Source organism: Oryctolagus cuniculus, chromosome 4 (assembly GCF_051225735.1).
Source record: "Oryctolagus cuniculus isolate XC-2025 breed Fujian yellow rabbit chromosome 4, ASM5122573v1, whole genome shotgun sequence".
NCBI lineage: Eukaryota > Metazoa > Chordata > Mammalia > Lagomorpha > Leporidae > Oryctolagus > Oryctolagus cuniculus.
In genome coordinates this window covers 32,743,891-32,753,631 of record NC_142870.1, presented here as the reverse complement: position 1 = coordinate 32,753,631, position 9,741 = coordinate 32,743,891, and positions in this window count along the sequence as shown.

The window sequence follows — 9,741 nt, the reverse complement described above, 5'->3', positions numbered from 1 at the left end:
GTTGTTGAAATATTTGTTAACACAGCCATAAGGGAGAGTTGCTCATGTGACAAGTAAAGGAGATGTACAGCTCTCCAAAGACCACGCCTCTCTCCAGATGTAGTGTTGTACCCACATGAGATGAAGTTGAAGAAATTTGACAGTCCCTTATTGCCAGTCATGGTGAGCAGGCTCATGCCCCAAAGAACTCTGGACCCCACAGTTCAAAGCAACAAGGTTTCTAAAGGCCAAAACCACAAAGGGGGGAGGGGAATAGTTGGGTGCTAGGGTCAAGCTGACCTGAATTATATTTGGGACTTACACCAATTGTAATTCTGACGTAAGTCCAGGTACCGACCGAAAGCAGAACATACACAAATTACAATCTTGACATTAGTGCAGGTGCAGCCTGTTTTAAACTTGAGCAGTCAAGCTGCGGATTTCTAGGTTCTGCCAAGCAGAATGTGGTATACTGTTTCTGTCTTAGTTTTAGACCACCGGCTCGTGGTAGGGGGTACTTTTTCTTTTCTCAAGATGGAGTCTCATCTGTCTGTAAAATGGAGTCCCTGTGGTCATGGGTGTCACTTCAGTAGCAAAAGAGGAAGAGGGAGGCCCTTCCTGCTCATACCTGTAAGTAGCATGCGTCTTCATTGTATGTTCAGAAAGTGCCAGCAAACTCCTCCCCTGGGTGGAGAATTTGGCTTTCTAATGAGGAAAGGTCAACTTAGGTTATGAAGATCTGACTCAAACTGGTTTCTTGCAGCGTCAACTGCTTCCTCTTCCTGGTGCGCTGGCCCCCATCTGAGTGCAGTGTTGTGAGATAAGACATCCCACAATACTCTCTGAATAACACAGTTCGGATTTTCTGACCATGTTCCAGTATCCCCTTCATTTTTTGCCTAAATCCTACTCTCTTGCTTACACATTCAATTCATGAATATATCAGGTGTAGTGATATTTTTGGAGTGCTTACTTCATGCTAAGCACAGTGGTAGCAACCAGAAAGAAGAGACAGAAGATAAACACGCAATTATAATTTAACATGGTGTATCTCATATTGAAGTAGGGACTAAGAACAGAAACCCACTTGAAGAATGGTTGCATAATTTTATCTTGAAGGGAAAGTTTGGTAACAGAGGATATGTCTGAGAAGTCTTTTGAGGAGTTAAGAGGTGAGCAAGGTGAGCAAGGATGTAGGTGAATGCACCCGCATGGGAGACCAGGAGGAAGCACCTGGCTCCTGGCTTTGGATCGGCGCAGTGCTCCAGCTGTAGCAGCCATTTGGGGGGTAAACCAACAGAAGGAAGACCTTTCTCTCTGTCTCGCTCTCTCTCACTGTCTAACTCTACCTGTCAAATAAGTAAAAAAAAAAAAAAAGGCAGTAGAAATGATAATAACAGATTTCAAAGCAATTTTTATGATACCTATAATATACTTAGGCTTAGATAAGAAATTACTGGATTGTATTTTAAAATTAATTTTTGAATAATGGGAAACATAAAAAAAAGCATATGACCACATGGATATTTCCTTACATGATAGAAAAATGTATGTTCCTAACAACAAACCAGCACCAAACAGAATCTTTACGAGCAAAATTGGAAATGAGGTAAGAATGTCCGTCTACAACAATTATACAGTGTTCTAGAATTAACAGCCAGTTCAAGGAATAAAATAAAAGATAACTTTGGGAAAAGAATAAAGAACCACATTTATCATCATTTTCTAATCATATGATTATATGGATAGGAAATCAAAACTTAGGAATATATTTGAGAAACAGTAAGAATTAGTGAGCATTCCTTCAATAATATTGTACACAAAGAATTTCCTATATGCAAAGGATAATCCATCAGAAAGAAATGTATCAGGATTGCTCTCATTTATAGTAACAAACAGGCAGATAAAATCCATGGCAGTAAATTCAAGAATAAAAGAAGAAAGCTTTCAAAAGCTCTTAAGACTTAGGAAAGAACATTTATATAAATGTAAATGTACGAAAAGTCAACAAATTTATTGCCGAAAATGTTAAACATATATAAAAGTGGAATTAATTACCATGTACCACATGCAGATTTAATAATTAATAACTAGTAACTAATTCTGTTTTATACCTGTCTCTACTTATTTCTCACCTCATGTTACTTTGAAGCAAGTAAGAGTTATATCATCTTATCCCTAAATACTTCAAAAGGTTATCTCTGAAAGACTAATTTTCAACACTCCCTACACACAAATATTATAAAAAGGATTATCTGCTTTTAAAAATTGTCAGTGCTCACATTTTTAATTGTCTTATAACTATAATATTGTTTCTTAGTTTTTTCTTTTGAGTTAGAATGCAAATAAAATCCAACATTTTCAGATTTTTGAACATAAATTGCTGTCTCCCAAATTTCCCATTCTGGATTTTGTTGATCTTATCTCCGTGATAGTTTTCTATGTTTGTCTCTTTTGTTTCATGTTATGAAATTATGTCTTTTTTTCCCTTGAAAGACTACTTTTCCTTTATTGTGTGTGTGTGTGTGTGTGTGTTTGTGTGTTTTAATTTGACAGAGTTAGACAGTGAGAGAGAGAGACAGAGAGAAAGCTCTTCCTTCCATTGGATCACCCCACAAATGGCCACCATGGCCAGAGTTACGCCGATCTGAAGCCAGGAGCCAGGTACTTCTTCCTGGTCTCTCATGTGGGTACAGGTGCCCAAGCACTTGGCCATCCTCCACTGCCTTTCCGGGCCACAGCAGAGAGCTGGACTGGAAGAGGAGCAACCAGGACAGAATCCGGCGCCCCAGCTGGAACTATAACCTGGGGTGCCAGCGCCGTAGGTGGAGGATTAGCTTAGTGAGCCAAGGCGTCAGCCCCTGTTGTGTGTTTTTGCAGTATGGAGTAAAAGATAAAATATGTGAAGTCTTAACCCCCAGTGCCTAAGAATGTGACCTTTTCTGTTATAGATGTAGTTAGACAATATGAGGTCACACAGGAAGAATGATCTTTTAATTCATTATTAATGGTGTTTTGATAAAAAATGACATTTAAAGGCACAGAGACATAATGAGGTTGCCATCTGATGATGAAGGCAGAAATGGGAGTTATGCAAGTAAGACAAGTGTGGCCAAAGATTTCCGACAAGCAAGCAGAAGCTAGGAAGAGACAAAAAAGTCTCCTCCTACAGCTTTCAGAGGGGACATGGCCCAAGGAACACCTTGTTGTGGGGGCTTCTAGTTTTCCCCGTTGTGAGAAAATGAGTATCTCTTTTTTAAGTCCTCCAGTTTTTTTGGGACTTTGTTATAGCAACCTTTATACTGTCCAGCTGGAAAATATTAATGACAACCTTTGTTGGTGAGTGTGTCTGCAGTTACTCACCATAGGCTTGTGTGTTGGGTACCTTTTGAAAGGGAAGTAGTGATTAAAATGTAAAATACAAGGCCACAAGGCCGGCACCGCGGCTCAGTAGGCTAATCCTCCGCCTGTGGCACCGGCACACCAGGTTCTAGTCCCAGTCGGGGCGCCGGATTCTGTCCCGGTTGCCCCTCTTCCAGGCCAGCTCTCTGCTGTGGCCTGGGAGTGCAGTGGAGGATGGCCCAAGTGCTTGGGCCCTGCACTCCATGGGAGACCAGGAGAAGCACCTGGCTCCTGCCATCGGATCAGCGCGGTGCACCGGCCACAGCGCGCTGACCGCGGCGGCCATTGGAGGGTGAACCAATGGCAAAAAGGAAGACCTTTCTCTCTTTCTCTCACTGTCCACTCTGCCTGTCAAAAAAAAAAAATGTAAAATACATAAACTTCCATTTAAAACCATGACTACAATGAATGGAATTACCCCTTCTCTACAAATAGATGGAAAACAAGACAAAAAACAAGAGTTTTAGGTCTTGGAGAATAGGCGAGTGATTGCGGTCCCTGAGAAAAGGAAAAGAACTGAAGTGAAGTTTAGTTCACCTGGATTTCTCTTTAGAGACACATTCAAGGCCACAGTGTGTAGCAGGAAATCCCAAGTGAAATGTAAATGCTCTGTTGAGTTGAGGAGGCAAACATCAGTGTTCAAAGCTTCTACAGAGGCTGAAGTTGCAGAAAAGGGGTCCTGAGAATTAAGAAAAGTTTTATGGAAAACTCCAGAAATTTCCAGAATATTTGTGTACCTTTACCTTACACAGACCCCAACATTATACCCCCAAATGAACTAGAAATCAATCTCAGACCTAAATGTAAGGACTAAAATTATTTTGAAAATATAGAAGATATTGGAATTTTTTTCTTTTAAAGATTTATTTTTATACTTATTTATTTGAAAAGCAGAACGTTGGTTCATTTGCCAAATGCTCACAGCAGGCAGGGCTAGGCTGGTTCAATCCAGGAGCCAGTAATTCCATGCACGTCTTCCATGTGGGTGGCAGCAACCCAAGTACTTGGACAATTATTTTTTTGTTGTTGTTGTATTTGTTTGTCTTGGGATTAGCTGGCATTCTTGGATCTCTGATTAATGCCTTCATTATATTTGGGAAAATTCTTATTTCTTTCTCTTCAAATATTGACCCTGTCCATTTTCTTTTTTTGTTTCTGTGATTTCAATTATACATAAAGTAGTCCCATCCCATTATTATTTTTTACGCTGTAGCCATTCATTTTCAACTCTATTTTTTCCACTTTGTTTCTCTTTGTTTGAATATTTTTCTGTCTTTACATTCACTAATAATTTATTCACTGAGTCAAATCTATTAAACATATTCCATGAGTTTTTAAATTTATATATTTTTTCATTTCTAGTATTTTCTGTTAAATTTTTATGTTGATTCTAATAATTGTTTGTTGAATTCTCTGTCTTGTCTTTCATTCTCTGCATTGTCCCACCCCAGCACTTCATGCATGGGCTCTTTTAGAGGCTAATGGCCAGCACCTATCCAAGGTGTCACAGGAAAAGCCTGTTTGAGACCAGCATCATAGGTGGTTAAGAACTCACTGGGGGAGAGATTGAACAGAGCAAGATTCACTGAACACACTGCAAGAAAGCAGTGGGCACACAGGTCGAGTAGAGGATGACAACTGCTACCATAAGCTGCAATGGGACAGACGAGGAACAGGCCAGCTGGAAACTGACTACTGCTGCAATGTGGTTTATAATCTGGGAGATACGTGTCTGACAGATTTCCACTGTAGGGCCTTTTCCATCACTAGTGCACTAGTGATTTCCTTAATGCTGGGGATTTGTACTAGGGGCTTCCTTATTGCCAGGAACCCAAGTGACCTCCAACAAAGCTCCACTGGTTTCTCTTTCTCTTAGAATTCTTTGTTTCATGTCAAGCTGAATCTTTAGTAAGTGCATAGATTTGGCAAATACTTCCAATGAAGAAAATTGCTGATGCCATCCTTCCTAAGAAAATGTTACATCTCTATGAACAGTTTATCAGAGGTCTTTGCTTTTCCATAAATCTAATGTTTTTTTTTTTCAATTTGTATGTATCTCATAAATACATGATAAACCTAGTAATTCTTCTTTTTCTTTGACAGGCAGAGTTAGACAGTGAGAGAGAGAGAGAGACAGAGAGAAAGATCTTCCTTCCCTTTGTTCAACCCCCCAAATGGCCTCCATGGATGGCGCGGTGCACCGATTCGAAGCCAGGGGTCCAGGTGCTTCCTCATGGTCTCCCATGCGGGTGCAGGGTCCCAAGCACTTGGCCATCCTCCACTGCCTTCCCGGGCCACAGCAGAGAGCTGGACTGGAAGAGGAGGAACTGGGACAAAACCGGCGCCCCGACCAGGACTAGAACCCGGGGTGCTGGCCCCGCAGGCGGAGGATTAGCCTAGTGAGCTGCGGCGCCTGCCCCCCTTCTCCTTTTTACAGACTTGATTGTCTTTAAAGAAGAACCCAAGGATGATACATCTTTTGTGAGCTCTCAGACATAGCTGTAACTTATGAGCCATAATAATATCCTCCATTTAATACACTAAAAGGAATTCATTCTTGAGAACAAGTTTTACTATTAAGTGTTATAATACAACTTGTTGGTGACAGAGATTCTACATGGGAAGTTAGTGCACAATGGCTGTTATTTATTTAACATATGACACTCTTTGTTTTTTAAAAGATTTATTTATTTATTTATTTATTTTGACAGGTAGTTACAGACATTAAGAGGAAGAGACAGAAAGAAAGATCTTCCTTCCGTTGGTTCACCCCCAAAATGGCTGCTACAGCCAGTGCTGCGCCAATCCGAAGCCAGGAGCCAGATGCTTCCTCCTGGTGTCCCATGCGGGTGCAGGCACCCAAGCACTTGGGCCATCCTCCACTGCCCTCCTGGGCCACAGCAGAAAGCTGGACTGGAAGAGGAGCAACCGGGACTAGAACCCGGTGCCCATATGGGATGCCGGCGCCGCAGGCAGAGGATTAGCCAGGTGAGCCACAGCGCTGGCCCAACATATAACACTCTTATGTATGACATCAGTGATCATCCCAGGCTCTTGACAGATCTACCTCAGTTATGGAAGCCTTTTGGGTCCACTAGCTCGACAAGGCCATAAGCAAAGTGGAAGTTCTCTCCTCTCTTCAGAGGAAAGTACATCCTTCTTTGGTGGCCCCTTCTTTCCATTAGGGTCTCACCCATAGGGGTCTTTTATGTAGGAAATATTTTGCCAGTGTCTTGGATTTCCATGCCTGAAGTGCTTTTGGGTAAATGCAATCTTTTCTGTGTTGTTGGGCTAGGAGTTATAACTTGTCCCCTAGAGTCTGCATTCTACTCAGAGACTGAAATGGACAGATGTCTTAACTTGTTGGTTAACTCTGGTCGTGGCTATGTGAATACTGTGGTGAACAGGATTTTAAGATCACATTCAAACTCAGAGGAATGAGAGTCATAATGAATTAGCAATGTCTGCTTTGTGATTCAACATGGGAGCTTGGCACACATGTTATTCCTGTGTCTAGTTGTACCCCAGTAGTTTACTCTTGGCCATGATTTTGCTTTCTGGGGTTTCAGTTATATGCAGTTTTAGTTACCCATGACCAGTTGAAGTCCAAATATATTAAGTGGAAAATTACAGAAATAGACAACACATACATATTAAATTGCATGCCATCTGAGTGGTGTGATGAAATCTTGATCCATCACACTCTGTGTCTAGCATATCTATGAATTATAGTGCCTTATTTATGAATTAAACTATATCATAAACATGTATGTATGTGTAGGAAAATGCAGCATAAATAGAACTTCATCCTATTCACAGTTTCATCCACTGAGGACCTTTGAAAGTATCTCTCCTGAGTTGGGGTAATTACTGTGTACTAGAATTTTAGTAGGGATTATATACCCAAGACATAGGAAAGATAAAGAAATAAAAAGACAAGTGTAGTACAGACTGTGAATGGGGTGTCATGGGTTTTGTTGTCTTGTTCTCCATTGTATACTCACTTACTAGAACATTGCTAAATACAATAGGCTTTGATATTTTAACTGAACCAGTAAATAAAAAAGAGTAAATGCAGAATATATATGAAAGCTTCCAAGCAAGTCCATTCACTAAGTCTGAAGGATCCAACTGCTTAAAGACTGAGACCCTTTGTAGCTCAGTGTTGTATTTCTACAGCACACCAGCCATACACATTATATGCCTTTGAATGAGTGAATGAGTGAATGTGTATTGGAGCAAACCATCATAAATATTTCTAGTGTTGCTCAAAAAGTTGTTTTTAATCCATTTTTCTCTAACCTTTTACTGATTAAACATTGTGTCAAATATTGTACTGAGGGCAGTTTTTACTTCAACTAAGAACACTACATAAATGTAAATGTAATATCAAAGCTTTAGTCCGGCGCTGAGGCTCACTAGGCTAATCCTCCGCCTAGCGGCGCCAGCACACTGGGTTCTAGTCCCGGTCGGGGCGCCGGATTCTGTCCTGGTTGCCCCTCTTCCAGGCCAGCTCTCTGCTGTGGCCAGGGAGTGCAGTGGAGGATGGCCCAAGTACTTGGGCCCTGCACCCCATGGGAGACCAGGAGAAGCACCTGGCTCCTGCCATCGGATCAGCGCGGTGCGCCGGCCGTGGCGGCCATTGGAGGGTGAACCAACAGCAAAGGAAGACCTTTCTCTCTGTCTCTCTCTATCACTGTTCACTCTGCCTGTCAAAAAAAAAAATTAAAAAAAAAAATCAAAGCTTTAAAGATTTTTACCAATTGCTTCATAAACAGTGTATTCCACAACCTAAAATGATGTTTATAATTTTTATCTTGTTTATTAGCCATTTGTGTCTTCTGCCGTGCATCTAAACATTCAAAGGTCACATTATTTTGATGTTGAATTTCAAGACAAATGCTTAGACTCATAAGAGACAAACCACTTCCTTCTGGATTGCTGGTTATAGATATAAATTAGCATGTAAATATCTATTACTTAAGTGCCTTTTAAATTATAGAGGTGTATAATTTTCTGAATAGTTTATTTGAATGATTAATAAACATAAAATAGTCATAATTACCATTTGTTTAATTCTCTAATAACTTATATATTATAAATTTTATTTTTAAAATCTGATTTTAGTTGTGATTTAGTAAGGTTTTATAAATAGGAAACTGAGATTTAGAAAGTTAGGTGTTACATAATTTTTTTTTAATTTATTTGACAGATAGAGTTAGACAGTGAGAGAGAGAGAGAGAAAGGTCTTCCTTCCGTTGGTTCACCCCCCAAATGACCACTATGGCCGGCACTGCACCAATCTGAAGCCAGGAGCCAAGTGCTTCCTCCTGGTGTCTCATGTGGGTGCAGGGCCCAAGTACTTGGGCTATCCTCCACTTCCCTCCCAGGCCACAGCAGAGAGCTGGACTGGAAAAGGAGCAATTGGGACTAGAACCTGGTGCCCATATGGGATGCCGGCGCAGCAGGCAGAGGATTAACCAAGTGAGCCATGGCACCAGCCCCCAGGTGTTACATAATTTAAAATTAGATCCATCTTGGTCTCCCATAGCAAAATCCCATATACTAATGGCTTAAGCAACAGAAATATGTTTTGTTAGAATTTTGGTGGCTGAAAACCTGAAGACCAAGATGCCAGCAAGTTTGGTTCTTTTGAAGTTCTCTTCCTAGCTTGAAGATGGCTGCCCTCTATGTCCTAATTTTATATGGAGAGGAAGAGAATTAGAGCCGTAAGAGGAATGGAAGGAGGAGAGAGAGAACAGAAAAAAAGAAAGAGAGAATCTTCCTTTTATAAGGACACAGTCCTACTGGATTACAGCCTAACTCTATGACCTTAGGAAACCTTACCCTTTTAAGAATCCGAGTTAGGGATTCAACATATGAATTTGGGGGAGACATAATTCAGTCTATAAACACTATGTTATTTTCATAATCTATTCTGTTACAATTTTTAGATAAAGATGAAGTGATTCAATACATTTGGTTTTTCATTGTCTTATCATTGTGATTTACTTTGTGACCTACAATTAATAACTGTGTGAATATTTCTTTGGCACATAATACATTTTTTAATTCATTAGTGGATTCCATCCCGTACAGAGAGCAAGTTCATGACCACATAGACTTTTATTCTTATATGATTTTGAATTTTTTGTCTTCAAAGTATGATTACATTATACATTACTTCAAATACAAATGACATACTTTAATTTTTCTTTCTTGCAGCTCAAGAATTCAGAGAACAGTTATAAGCCTAAACGCAGTTTTGGTTTCTCAGATTTAACTAGGCCTTACATAATATAGGGATTCATGTGTCTCATCCTCTATGTAATCTCCATTGCTCCTGAACTCATCAAACAG